Here is a 14,384-nt window from a genome sequence, read left to right on the forward strand (position 1 = left end):
AGCCCAGTGCGAGTCCTGACAGGCTCTGCCTCCGGAGCCTCGAGGTCGCCAGCTCCGCCATTAGGCCACAGCGCAGACGGAGGCAGAGAAGGGGGATACGACAAAAAGTCATATTCCCCCGAAGGGAGAGACAGCAAGCCCCGTTTCAACCCCCCACCCCCCCCACATAAACACAGCTTAAAAACCAAAAACGTAACTACACAAAACGAAAAAAACAACACAAAAAAGTAAAGACAAACGGACTGCAGGCGAGCCGCAGCCGTTCCCAGCGCCGCCACTTCCGGATTGATGATGAAGAGAAACACAGAGTGTAAATTTACAATGTGGGGTCCCATAAAATGGATTTAATGCCATCGTACCTTATCCATGTAAAATAAATAGGAAGTACAATAGTGCAGGAGAAACTCAGCGGGTGCGGCAGCATCTATGGAGCGAAGGAAATAGGCAACGTTTCGGGAAAAAAGAGAATAGTGTGTAGGGCGTAGATGAGAAAGTGGGATAACATAGAACTAGTGTGAACGGGTGATCGCTGGTCAGCATGAACTCAGTGGACCGAAGGGCCTGCTTCCATGCTGCAACTCTAAAAGTAAACCCACCAAGCAGCCTATATTACCAAGAGGAATCACGGAACAAAAACTATCAAGCAAATAAAAATTTTCAATAGCTTATCCGATGAACATATTCTCAACCACAGCAGATTGGAATGATAGCATGTCTGGTGATCTGGGAGCTATCAAAGATCAAGTTTGTCATTTTCCCCCATAAGGTATATAAAAGAAACATAAAAATGATGGCAGACAAAAATGCTGGAGAAACTCAGAGGGTGAGGCAGCATCTATGGAACGAAGGAAATAGGCAACGTTTCGTCCCGAAACGTTGCCTATTTCCTTCGCTCCATAGATGCTGCCTCACCCGTTGAGTTTCTCCAGCATTTTTGTCTACCTTCGATTTTCCAGCATCTGCAGTTCCCTCTTAAACATAAAAATCATGGCCTCAGAATAATGTTCAAACTGTTTTTGACAACTCAAGCAGAGGAAAGCAGGCATCCTCCCTGGCTAGTTGTCTGATCAGCAAATATCTGCCCATGTCCAATTAGTCTCAGGGCTGGGATTAGAAGAAAAGAGAAAAAACAAATCACGAGTTCGGGCACCCGTACAAAGAGTGCTTTTTGTGTAAAGCATGTGCTAGTTATAAACTGGCCTCCGGGACTTGATAAACAGTGGACAATGAGCCCGTCCTGCTATATAAGGGACGGAAGCGTGTCCATTGAGGGTTGAATCGGGGAAAGCTAAGGTTAATTACACGGGCAAGAGATACAGAAGTACATTCACTATTCCTTTCACCTTCTCTCTTTCTCTCTGGTTCTACTTCTTCTTTGTTAAATTTAAAATGGAAGATGTACATGAAATGTATTTTGGCATAAGCTGCGGTTTATACTACTGCACATTGCCTCTAATAAAAATATTAATGTAAAAAAAAAGATACAGAGGTAAATACATTGGAGGTCAATGTTGACACCGCTGGGGTGTAAACTGCCCAAGCGAAATATGAGGTGCTGCTCCTCCAATTTGCGGTGGGACTCACTCTGGCCATGGAGGAGGCCCAGGGCAGAAAGGTCGGGATCGGAATGGGAGGGGGAGTTGAAGTGCTGAGCCACCGGGAGATCAGGTTGGTTATTGCGAACTGAGCGGAGGTGTTGGGCGAAGCGATCGCCAAGCCTGCGCTTGGTCTCACCGATGAGTTTGAGTTTAGTTTATTGTCATGCGTACCGAGGTACAGCGATTAGTACGTGTGTCAGAGGTTATGGGGAGAAGGTGGTAGAATGGGGTTAGGAGGGAGAGTTAGATCAGCCATGATTGAATGTCGGTGTAGACCTGATGGGCCGAATGGCCTAATTCTGCTCCTATCTCTTATAATCTTATGATCTGGTGCTGATCCAAAATATACACACCATCTCTGTGTTTTGTGGACAGATGATCTACAACAGTAAGGCAACTGTATAAGTAAATTAAACAAAACTACACTGAATGTATGGTGCAAACTGGATAGCCAGTCCGATGGACCCATTTACCAAACTGAACATGCAGCATTTGACAGAAACATGTCACACAATACACTTTGGAGAAAGATTGTTGTTCGCGCAGTGTTCAACTGAATGATCGAATTAAAGAGCAAAGAAGTTTCTGCAGATGTTACGCCTGTAAAACTGTTGCCATTCACAGCTGTTGTGTGTTACGGAAATGACTGCAGTGTATTGGGGGGTGGACAAGCATGGCTGAACACAAACCACCAAGCTGCCATAGTTATCACTAAAGGGCCTGTCCAACTTATGCGATTTTTCTCGGCGACTTGCCGGCCACCGTCATTAGTCGCAGCAGGTTGCTGAAAATTTTCAACATGTCGAAAATCCAACAGCGACCAGATGGCCGTGGGTAGTCGCCCAAAGAGTCGTACCTTTTTCAGGTCGCCGCTGGATTTTCAACCCGGTGAAAATTTTCTGCAACCGGCTTCGAGTGTGACGGGTGCCGACAGTCGCCGAAAAAAAAATTGCATAATAGCCCTATCCCACGGTACGAGTTCATTCCAAGAGCTCTCCCGAGTTTAAAAAAAAAATCAAACTCGTGGTAAGCACGGAGAATGAACGTAGCGGGTACGTCGGAGCTCGGGGACGTCTCTCAGCGCTAACGGCAGGTACTCGGGAAGACTCGCTAACGGCAGGTAAGCACGAGAAGACTCGTGAAGGTTTTTCGACATGATGAAAAATGTCCACGAGAGCCCCGAGTACCGTTGCCGTAAATCTCCGAGTTCGAATCAGGGCAAACTCGGGAGAACTCTTGGAATGAACTCGTACCGTGGGACGGGGGTTTAAGTGGGACAGGCCCTTGCCTCTCCCACCAAGTACATTGTGTTGTACTCGAACAACCTCATCGATACAAACTTATCTATCGTACAGCATCTTACACTTTAGTCTAATTTAGAGATACAGCGTGGAGACGGACCCTTTGACTCAGCGAGTCCGCGCGTACCAATAATCACCCATACGCTAGTTCTATCCCATATCCTGGGGACAATTTTCTTTTTGCGGAAGCCAGTTAACAGACAAACCCGCACGTCTTTGGGATGAGGGAGGAAAGAGGAGCCGCTGGAGAAAACCCACGTGGTCCCAGGGAGAATGCGCAGTCCATGCAGACAGCACCCAAGCTCAGGATCAAACCCGGGTCTCTGGCCATGTGAGGCAGCGACTGTACCTCTGTGCCATTGTACTGTTCTACATTGCCGTGATTTTCCTACCGAAGATACAATTAAAAAAAACATCTATTGTTATTGGGGTAGAGGAATCAATAACTAGGGGGCAGAGGTTTAAGATGACAGGGAAAAGATTTCATACGAACCCGACGGGCAACTTTTCACACACACACACAGAGGGTTCAAGATTCAAGGCTTAAGAGAGTTTAATGTCATGTGTCCCAGATAGGACAATGAAATTCTTGCTTTGCTTTCAATAATAATATAACTTTATTTATAAAGCACTTTAAACAACTACAGTTGCCACAAAGTGCTGTACATGAGAACTCATGGACAAAAAGCTATTACAAACCATTAAAAACCGTAAAACGAAGGACTATAAAAAAAACACTAAAAATTAAAAGACATTAAAAGCACTAAGAACAGGAGCAATGCCTCAGCCAGTGTCGAAAGCCAAAGAATAAAAATGTGTTTTTAGGGAGGATTTGAAGATGGACAGTGAGGGGGCCTGTCTGATGTGCAGCGGCAAGGTGTTCCAGAGTGCCGGAGCAGCAACAGAAAAGGCTCTATCCCCTCTGAGCTTCCGCTTAGACCTTGGTACCTCAAGGAGCAGCTGATCAGCTGACCTGAGGTGGTATCAATAGATAATAGACAATAGACAACAGGTGCAGGAGGCGGCCATTCGGCTCTTCAAGCCCTCTTCAAGCCAATTCAATGTGATCATGGCTGATCATCCCCAATCAGTACCCCGTTCCTGCCTTCTCCCCATATCCCCTGACTCCACTATTTTTAAGAGCCCTATCTAGCTCTCTCTTGAAAGTATCCAGAGAACCGGCCTCCACCGCCCTCTGAGGCAGAGAATTCCACAGACTCACAACTCTCTCTGAGAAAAAGTGTTTCCTCGTCTCCGTTCTAAATGGCTTACCCCTTATTCTTAAACTGTGTGGCCCCTGGTTCTGGACTCCCCCAACATCGGGAACACGTTTCCTGCCTCTAGCGTGTCCAAACTCTTAACAATCTTATATGTTTCAATAAGATCCCATCTCATCCCTCTAAACTCCAGAGTGTACAAGCCCAGCCGCTCCATTCTCTCAGTATTGGTTTGCTGTGGCCACTTGTAGCGAGATACAGTGGGAAGCTTTAGGATGAATGGGAACGAGCTGTAAGAGGAGGTAGTTGAGGCAGGTACAATAACAACATTTAATAGACACAGAGATACATAGGAAATAGGTGCAGGAGTAGGCCATTCGGCCCTTTTGAGCCAGCACCGCCATTCAATGTGATTATGGGTGATCATCCACAATCAGTACCACATTCCTGCCTTCTCCCCATTTCCCTTGATTCCGCTAGCCCTATCTAACTCTCTTTTGAATGCATCCAGTGAATCGGCCTCCACTGTTTTCTGGGGCAGAGAATTCCACAGATTCACAATTGAACAGGTACATGGATTATGATTAGCTAAGATGGAGCATCTTGGTCAACATGCATGGGTTGGGCTGAAGGGCCTGTTGGACTCTACGCGTCTGTATGACTGTAAGAGTCATGAATTTCTCCACTGTACAGTACATGCAAATTTTCATAACCAAAGAAGGGTCTGAAGAAGGGTCTCGACCTGAAACGTCACCTATTCCTTCGCTCCATAGATGCTGCCTCACCCGCTGAGTTTCTCCAGCATTATTGTCCACCTTCATAACCAAAGATATAGGTTTTAAATAAATCATTAACCCCTTTAATCAACGTTGAGAAATCTATTGGCTGTAAAAAGTGTGTGGGAATCCTGTTATCCCATACAGACAAACAAAGCAAAATTATAAGGGATTTAAAACTAGATTTAAAAAAAAGTTTGTTTGATATGTCAGATTCCAACTTAATCTTGGGGATAGACACAAAATGTTGGACTAATGCAGCTTGCAAATGTAAAGTGTATTGTTGTATATTTTGCTACCTGGTTCGATAAGCCACACCTTGCCTATCGGCTACCACAATGAGATCACGGGTGCCGCCTTCCAGGAATCCTGTGGAACTGATAATTAAGGGCAATTTAGACGAGGGAATTAAATGTGACATCTCCAAGTTTGCGGATGACGCAGAGCTGGGTGGCAGTGTGAGCTGCGATGAGGCTGCAGGGTGACGGATAGGTTGAGTGAGTGGGCAGATGCATGGCAGATGCAGTATAATGTGGATAAATGTGAGGTTATCCACTTTGGTGGCAAGAACAAGAAGGTAGATTATTATCTGAATGGTGTCAGATTAGGAAAAGGGGAAGTGCAACAAGACCTGGGTGTACTTGTACATCAGTCACTGAAAGTAAGCATGCAGGTACAGCAGGCAGTGAAGAAAGCCAATGGAATGTTGGCCTTCATTGCGAGAGGATTTGAGTTTAGAAGCAGGTAGGTCCTACTGCAGTTGTACAGGGCCCTGGTGAGCAGCGCCTGGAGTATTGTGTGCAGTTTTGGTCTCCTAATTTGGGGAAGGACATTATTGCTATTGAGGGAGTGCAGCGTTGGTTCACCAGGTTAATTCCCGGGATGGCGGGACTGCCATATGATGAAAGAATGGGTCGACTGGGCTTGTATTCACTGGAATTTAGATGGATGAGAAGGGATCTTATAGAAACATATAAAATTCTTAAAGGATTAGACAGGCTAGATGCAGGAAAAATGTTCCCGGTGTTGAGGGAGTCCAGAACCAGGGGTCACAGTTTAAGAATAAGGGGTAGGCCATTTAGGACTGAGATGAGGAAAAACTTTATCATCCAGAGAGTTGTGAATCTGTGGAATTCACTGGATGTTTAACTCAGTAAACCAATTTGATCGGCATGGACGAGATGGGCTGAAGGGCCTGTTTCAGGACTCCAGGACCAATTTTCACCCACTCCATTATTTCCCCAAAGAGCCCACTAAACTTCGCAGGAAGTACAACGGGATCTGGGTGTCCTTGTACATCAGTCACTGAAAGTAAGCATGCAGGTACAGCAGGCAGTGAAGAAAGTCAATGGCATGTTGGCCTTCATAACAAGAGGAGTTGAGCATGGGAGCAAAGAGGTCCTTCTGCATTTGTACAGGGCTCCAGTAAGACCGCACCTGGAGTATTGTGTGCAATTTTGGTCTCCAAATTTGAGGATGTTGGGGGAGTCCAGAACCAGGGGCCACAGTTTAAGAATAAGGGGTAAGCCATTTAGAACAGAGACGAGGAAACACTTTTTCACACAGAGAGTTGTGAGTCTGTGGAATTCTCTGACTCAGAGGGCGGTGGAGGCCGGTTCTCTGGATACTTTCAAGAGAGAGCTAGATAGGGCTCTTAAAGATAGCGGAGTCAGGGGATATGGGGAGAAGGCAGGAACGGGGTACTGATTGTGGATGATCAGCCATGATCACATTGAATGGCGGTACTGGCTCGAAGGGCCGAATGGCCTACTCCTGCACCTATTGTCTATTGAAGGACACACATGAACTTGTTTCCAGGCCACATTATTTTTGACACCAAGCAGAGTTACAGAGAAGAAGATGGGACGAGAAAGTTGCAGAGACCCCCTGTAACAAAACGTGGCGTGTGAGAACGGACCAGTGAAACAGCCAGTAACATGGGCCAGGAACTCACAGGAGACGGAAGTGACTGACAGAGGAAGTTGTACAAGTTATGAGAGATAAATTGGAGCTTTTTCCAATATATAGATGAGAAAAGATGCAGGAAGAGGGAAGGGGTTGATACGAGGGTTTTGTGGACCAGGGTAGTGGTGGAAAACCATGAAAAACAAACAAGTAAATAAATAAATGATGGGAAAAAAACAGCAACATGGCTGCCCGCATGTCACAAGTTGGAGGTGGGAAACCAGACATGGATTCTGGATCAGGTCATCAGCAGTAAAACCAGACACGGATCAAATCAACAATACTGTCTGATCCACAGCCGATACCTCTGCCCATTGGCAGAGAAAGGGGAACTGCAGAGATTCTGAAGTACATGGGTGGAAGGAAGTCAACATCAAGTTGCAAGAAGATCAGAAATGACTGCAAGTGATAGGAGCAGAATTAGGCCATTCGGCCCATCAAGTCTTCTCCGCCATTCAATCATGGCTGATCTATCTCTCCCTCCTAACCCCATTCTCCTGCCAGCTCCCCATAACATCTGACACCCATACTAATCAAGAATCTATCTATCTATCTATCTATCTATCTATCTATCTATCTATCTATCTATCTATCTATCTATCTATCTATCTATCTATCTATCTATCTATCTATCTATCTATCTATCTATCTATCTATCTATCTATCTATCTATCTATCTATCTATCTATCTATCTATCTATCTCCTAAAAATATCCGCTGACTTGGCCTCCACAGCCGTCTGTAACAATGAGTTCCACAGGTCAGAAATCCCACGTATATTTACCGGCAGAAATAAGCCAACCGCCATTGGCAAGGACGGTATTAGTAGAGATTTTGTGCAGAGACTGTAGGCTCTGGAACTCTGCCTGTGTTAAGGGCCTGTCCCAAATTGGCCTTTTTTTCGGTGACGGTCGGCACCATATCAGTGTCGCCAAAAGATTTGAACATTTCAAAATCCAGCGGCGACAAAAAAATGTTGCGACACTTGAAAAAACACCGCGCGTCATAGGTCATCACGCCGCGTATTTTTCTGTGACCCGCTACGTCAGTCAATGATGCCGGCAGTCGCCGAAAAAAATCGCCAAGTGGGACAGGCCCTTTAGTGCTCCATGAGCAGAGATCGTAGATCAGGACAACAAGATTGGAGAGCACAAATCCTCCATGGGGGATAGGTAGGGCGATACTTTGGGGTGTCTAATACTCAGCGGTCCTGACCTACCATCGACCTCATTGGCCTCAGAGTGAGACTAATCGCAAATTGGAGGAACAGCATCTCATATTCCACTTGGTCAGTTTACAACCCAGCGGGATGAATATTCATTGCTCCAACTTCAAGTAACCCCGGCATTCCCTCTCTCTCCATCCCCTCCCCAACCCATTCTCACCTAAACCAAACAGCTAACAAAGGCATGTTTCCTTTAGCATCATTACTTTATTTGCACATCTTTCATTAATTTGTTCTATATCTCTCTACATAGAAACATAGACAATAGGTGCAGGAGTAGGCCATTCGGCCCTTCGAGCCTGCACCGCCATTCAATGTGATCATGGCTGATCATCCAACTCAGTTGATCATACATCAATGTCTAGATCTCGTTTCCCTCTCCCCTGACTAGTCTGCAGAAGGGTCTCGACCTGAAATGTCACTCATTCCTTCTCTCCAGAGACGCTGCCTGTCCCGCAGAGTTACTCCAGCACTTTGTGTCTATCTTCAGTTTAAACCAGCATCTGCAGTTCCTTCCTACACACCACATTAGAGGCCTTTGGGATATCTTTGGTCGGACTTTATCGGACTTCAATGTTATATCTTGCATCAATTGTTGTACGGGTTATCCTTTATCTGTGCACTGTGGAAAACTCGATTGTAATGTATAGTTTTCTCTCCGACTGGATGGCAGGCAAACAAACGCTTTTCATATGTAATTAGTTCACAAGTGATAGGAACAGAATTAGGCCATTTGGCCCATCAAGTCTAGTCCTGACAACAGGAGATTGGGGTTAAGAGGAAAAGATAGATCAGCCAAGATTGAATGGCAGAGTAGAGTTGATGGGCCGAATGGCCTAATTCTGCTCCTATCACTTATGAACTAATTACTTATGAAAAGCGTTTGTTTGGCTGCTATCCAGTCGGTGCAAAAACTATCCATTACAATCAAGCCGCCCGCAGGGTGTGACAGTACACATGACGAGAATAAACTTAGGGTGGAAATGACAGTAAAGGGGAAGTCAAAGAGGAATCACGATTAGCTTGGCCCCACTTGGATTCCTGTAGATTCAGATCACCCTTCTGCTTGGGTTCACCCATGTTCAGGACAATTTAAACGACAAACTCTCTCTGGATCGCAGTGCAGTCCAAGTCAAGTCAAGTCAAGTCAAGAGAGTTTATTGTCATGTGTCCCAGATAGGACAATGACATTCTTGCTTTGCTGCAGCACAACAGAATATTGTAGTTATAACTACAGAACAGATCAGTGTGTCCATGTACCATAGAATATATATATATACACACACACACACACATCAGTAAACAGATAAAGTGCAATAGGCTGTTACAGTTCATAGTTTGTATGAAGTTGTGTTTAATAGCCTGATGGCTGTGGGGAAGTAGCTGTTCCTGAACCTGGATGTTGCAGATTTCAGGCTCCTGTACCTTCTACCTGAAGGTAGCGGGGAGATGAGTGTGTGGCCAGGATGGTGTGGGTCCTTGATGATGCTGGCAGCCTTTTTGAGGCAGAGACTGCGATAGATCCCCTCGACTTGCTGCACGCAGGAAAGACCCGAGTTGCATCAAATGCAGAACTGAACTAAATGCCCGGCTGCCTCAGCCCCCCCGAAACATCCTGTTTCCAGAGATGAAGAGGAAGTAAAGTGAAACTTTATCCTCTGACGCATACAAACCCTCTGATGGTATGTTCAGCAGTACGCGCGTTAGCACGTTACATGTACATGCACACGGACACACGCGTGCGCACACATACACACATGCATGGGCGGCACGGTGGCGCAGCGGTAGAGTTGCTGCCATACAATGCCAGAGACCAGGGTTCGATCCTGACTACGGGTGCTGACTGTGTGGAGTTTGTACGTTCTCCCCGTGACCTGCGTGGGTTTTCTCCGAGATCTTCGGTTTCCTCCCACACTCCAAAGACGTCCAGGTTTGTCGATTAATTGGCTTTGGTAAAGATTGCAAATTCTCCCTGGTGTGTAGGATAGTACTAGTGAACAGGCGATCGCTGGTCTGAGCGGACTGGGTGGGCCGAAGGGCCTGTTTCCACGCTGTTTCTCCAATCTAAACTCCACCAGGCCACGGACTCAACTCGTGTTGAGTTTTGTTTTGCGTTCCCAGTGGACAAGTGACCGACAGGTACATCACACCTTTAGCGAGAGACAATAGACAAAAGGAGCAGGCCATTCGGCCCTTCGAGCCAGCACCGCCATTCAATGTGATCATGACTGATCATCCCCAATCAGTACCCCGTTCCTGCCTTCTCCCCATATCCCCTGACTCCGCTATTTTTAAGAGCCCTATCTAGCTCTCTCTTGAAAGCATCCAGAGAACCGGCCTCCATCGCCCTCTGAGGCAGAGAATTCCACAGACTCACCACTCTCTGTGTGAAAAAGTGTTTCCTAGTCTGCGTTCTAAATGGCTTACTCCTTATTCTTAAACTGGTTCTGGACTCCCCCAACATCAGGAATAGAGGGTGGTGAATCTGTGGAATTCTTTGCCACAGAAGGCTGTGGAGGCCAAGTCAGTGGATATTTTTAAGGCAGAGATAGATAGATTCTTGATTAGTGCGGGTGTCAGAGGTGATGGGGAGAAGGCAGGAGAATGGGGTTGGGAGGGAGAGATAGATCAGCCATGATTGAATGGCGGAGTAGACTTGATAGATAGATAGATAGATAGATAGATAGATAGATAGATAGATAGATAGATAGCCTTTATTGTCATTCAGACCGAAGTCTGAACGAAATTGCAGCAGTCATACATATAATACAATAAAAACAACAATAAACACATATTAACATCCACCACAGTGAGTCCACCCCACATCTCCTCGCTGTGATGGAGGCAAAAGTCTTAGGTCTGCAGTCTCTTCCCTCCTCTTCTCCCTCTGCGCTGAGGCGATACCCCCTGGGCGATGTTATAAATCAGTCCCGCGGCTCAAACACCGCGGCCCGGGGTGGTCGAAGCTGCCGCCCACCAGTCCTGCAGACGCAGCCGCTGGCCCGTGGCCGAACCCCGGACTCAGGCCACCACCGCCAGAACACCGTCCCAGCCACCCTCACGTGAGTATCGTACCGGCTTCAGCCTCGGGCTGGGCCGCCCCGACAAGGGCGCCGAACCTCCCCGGGCCGGGCCGCCCCGACCTTCGGGGCGTCGCTTCTATTCTCCCCCCAGCCGGGCCGACCCCACATGGGCGCCGGACCGCCCTCGGGCTGCGAGCGCCGCACCTCCCGAGCTCGGCCGGCTCCGAACTGAGGCCTCGTTCCAACCCTTGGGCTGGCCGCCCTCACGAGAGCGCCAAGCAACCTCTCACGGGAGCACTGTTCAAGTCCCTGATCCAGGACCGCCCTCATGGGAGCGAGCTCAGAGCGAATCCTGACGGGCCTCTGCTCCTCTGGAAGCCTCGAGGGTCGGCAGCTCCATTAGGCCCTTCAGCGCAGACGGAGGCAGAGAAGGGGAATACGACAAAAAAGTCGCATTCCCCGCAGGGAGAGACTGCAAACCCCGTTTCAAAACACCCCCCCCCCCCCCCCCCCCAAAACACAAACTAAGAACCAAAAACTGGACTAACCAAAACAAAATAAACAACACAAAAAACACAAACAAACGGGACTGCCGGTGAGCCGCTGCTGCCAGGGCCGCGCGCCACTCCGAATGGCCTAATTCTACCGCATCACTTATGACGTTATGACCTTTTGACCTGCCTAGGCAAAGTGGGATCAGTGGTAACAGCTTTAACAAGAGCTTTGGTCGTTTTATTTGACCAATTCCTGGAAAATTGTGGTTTTTAATTTTAAAACAATGAACAGGACCGACTTCAGTTCCCCTTTCCTTCAACAAGTAGCAGGCAGGAATGTGGTAGAGTCAACGTGCAACATTTATCATTCTACATTTACTAACTGCATTTGATTCTATTTCATATTCTCCTCAGGGTTTGAAGATGACAGGATGTGATCCTCCACCCACTGCAGGACAATTTACAGAATTAACCTGCAAACCTGGAATGTGGGGGAAAGCCAGGGGGAGAGACAAGACTTTGCCTCCCATCGCGGTGAGGAGGAGATTCACTGTGATGGATGTTTGTGTGAACTGTGTTGGTTTTGTGTCTTGTAAAACTGTTTCTTGTTGTTGTATTGCTGCAGAAACCAAAGTTCCCAACGGTAAATAAAGTTCATTGTATTGTATCTGTCCAAATGTCTTTTCAAGTACTAATTGCATTCACCTATAGCTTCCTCTGTCAGGGCATTCCAGATTCCTGAGTGGAAAAGTTGCCTGAGCTCCCTCTTAAATCTCTCCCCTCTCACCTCAAGCCTGTGTCCTCTAATTGTAGAATCCTCTATCCTGGCAATAGGGCTGTGAGCGTTCAGTGCCCCTCATGACCTTGTACACCTCAATCGGGTCACCCCTCGGCCGTCTATGCTCCAATTAAAGAAGTCCCAGCCTCTCCCTATAACTCCAGCCGGCAAGCCCAGGTAACACAAAAAGCTGGAGTAACTCAGCGGGACGGGAAGCATCTCCGGAGAGAAGGAATGGGCAACGTTTCGAGTCGAGGCCCTTCTTCAGACTGATGTCAGGGGAGGGGGCGGGACAGAGATAGAATGTAGTTGGAGACAGTAAGACTAGTGGGAGAAGTGGGCAGGGGGAGGGGGATGGAGAGAGAGAGTAAGGGGCTATCTGAAGTTAAACATCCTGGTGAATCTCTTCAGCACCCTGTCCAACTCAATGACATCCTGCCTAGAGACTCGCACTGCAGAGTCGTCAGTCAAGAGAGTTTAATTGTTGTATGTACCAGCAACAGAACAACGAGATACTCACTTGCAACAGCAGCACAACTGATCTAGAAACACAATATTGATAGATATCATGTAATAAACAAAGAACAAATCTATAAATTAATAACCCTAATTCTAGTGCAAAAAACCCAAAGTCCTTAGAGCAACCCAAGACAGTCTATAGTTCATAGTTTGAGCGCTTTGTAAAGTACAAGAGCCAGATGGTTTGTGAGAAGTGAGGTCCACGTTTTGATATTCTAGTTAGTGAGTATTGGTTCTGTGGAGTTCATCTTCTATGTGGAAACAAAGAACAGCAGATGGACACAAAGGAGTAAAGGGCCCTGTCCCACAAGCATGCGCCTGCATGCGGCAAGCGCGACCTAACCGGAAGCGGGGGCCGCGCGGAGGTCGAGTGATCCCGTGCGAGTTGACGTGAAGTTCGAGTGAAGGCGTACGCTGTCAAGATGCTGCGTACGGCGTAGAGGCGCTGCGTACGGCCTCAATGCGGCTGCAGCCCTGCGCGATGTCGGGACCAGCTCCGCACAACTCCATACGGCTCCGGCGATCAAAGTGAGATCGACCCCGCGAGGCCGTACGGCTCAAGCAACCACGTTAGGTCGCGCTTGCCGCGTGCAGTCGCATGCTCGTGGGACAGGCCCTTAACTCAGCGGGTCAGGCAGCATCTCTGGAGAACGTTAAAAGGTGACATTTGGTCTCAGGTTCTGGAGAAGGGTCCTGACCCGAAATGTCACCTATCCATGTTCCCCAGAGACGCTGCCTGACCCGCTGAGTTACTCCAGCATTTAGTGTCTTTTTGACTTCAGTTACTAACTGGTTTCCTTTCTCCAACATCTGATTATCGCAACTCAGAATTCCCACGCACAAACCACTCTACTTAGATCCTTTGATCTGTTCCAGATCCGACTGATGTTGAAACTCACAGCAATACAGCTGATCAGATTAATTATTTCCTCCCCAAGGGTGTGAAAACGTGAAAACTCTTCTCATTCTAAAATTTCAATTTCATGACCCAGCAGAGAGAGATATATATATGGCAAAAAGGGGAAAATCTTCTGGGTTGTAATTTAATTTTTAAAGATGTGTCATCCTTCTGTTATTATTTAAGAACATAAAACAATGCATATCTAAAATAACTAATTATCGCCCAAAATTTGGCACCAAGTGTCAAAGTCTCCAGACATATCCAAGCCGCTGAGGAGAGTTCACCCGACTCCGGAGTTCCATCTTCACGGCACGAGGGCCTGAAAACATCGAACTGGCTGCGGAGGCCACAAATAGGCCCCGACCTCGGGTGATCACAGAGGAAGAGGACTGAAACTTTCTGATGCCTTTCCCCACAGTGGACGTCTTGATTCTGTTGTGGGGGGGGGGGATGTTCATGTTGAATTCTAGAATGTGTGGTGTCATTTTTCTTTTTTTTTTAAAAAACTTCGATGGATGTACGGAAACTTAATTATTTATTTTATGTAAAGCAGTTTGGTTTCAACGCGAGTTGATTTAAATGTGCTA

At 47.1% G+C, this 14,384-nt stretch overlaps 1 protein-coding gene across 2 annotated transcripts in view; it reads right to left on the reverse strand.

Moving 5' to 3' along the window:
• Positions 1–14,384, reverse strand: part of hck (HCK proto-oncogene, Src family tyrosine kinase) — a 75,011-nt gene that overhangs the window by 44,419 nt on the left and 16,208 nt on the right. Inside the window, exon 1 of one of the 2 annotated variants that reach the window (XM_033041341.1) lies at positions 1,344–1,359. The exons of the other annotated variant lie outside the window; for it this stretch is intronic. The gene's annotated coding sequence lies outside the window, so the exon portion shown is untranslated. Of the gene's footprint in view, positions 1–1,343; positions 1,360–14,384 lie in introns of those variants that run through there. 2 annotated transcript variants of the gene reach the window in all.

Source organism: Amblyraja radiata, chromosome 23, assembly GCF_010909765.2.
Source record: "Amblyraja radiata isolate CabotCenter1 chromosome 23, sAmbRad1.1.pri, whole genome shotgun sequence".
NCBI lineage: Eukaryota > Metazoa > Chordata > Chondrichthyes > Rajiformes > Rajidae > Amblyraja > Amblyraja radiata.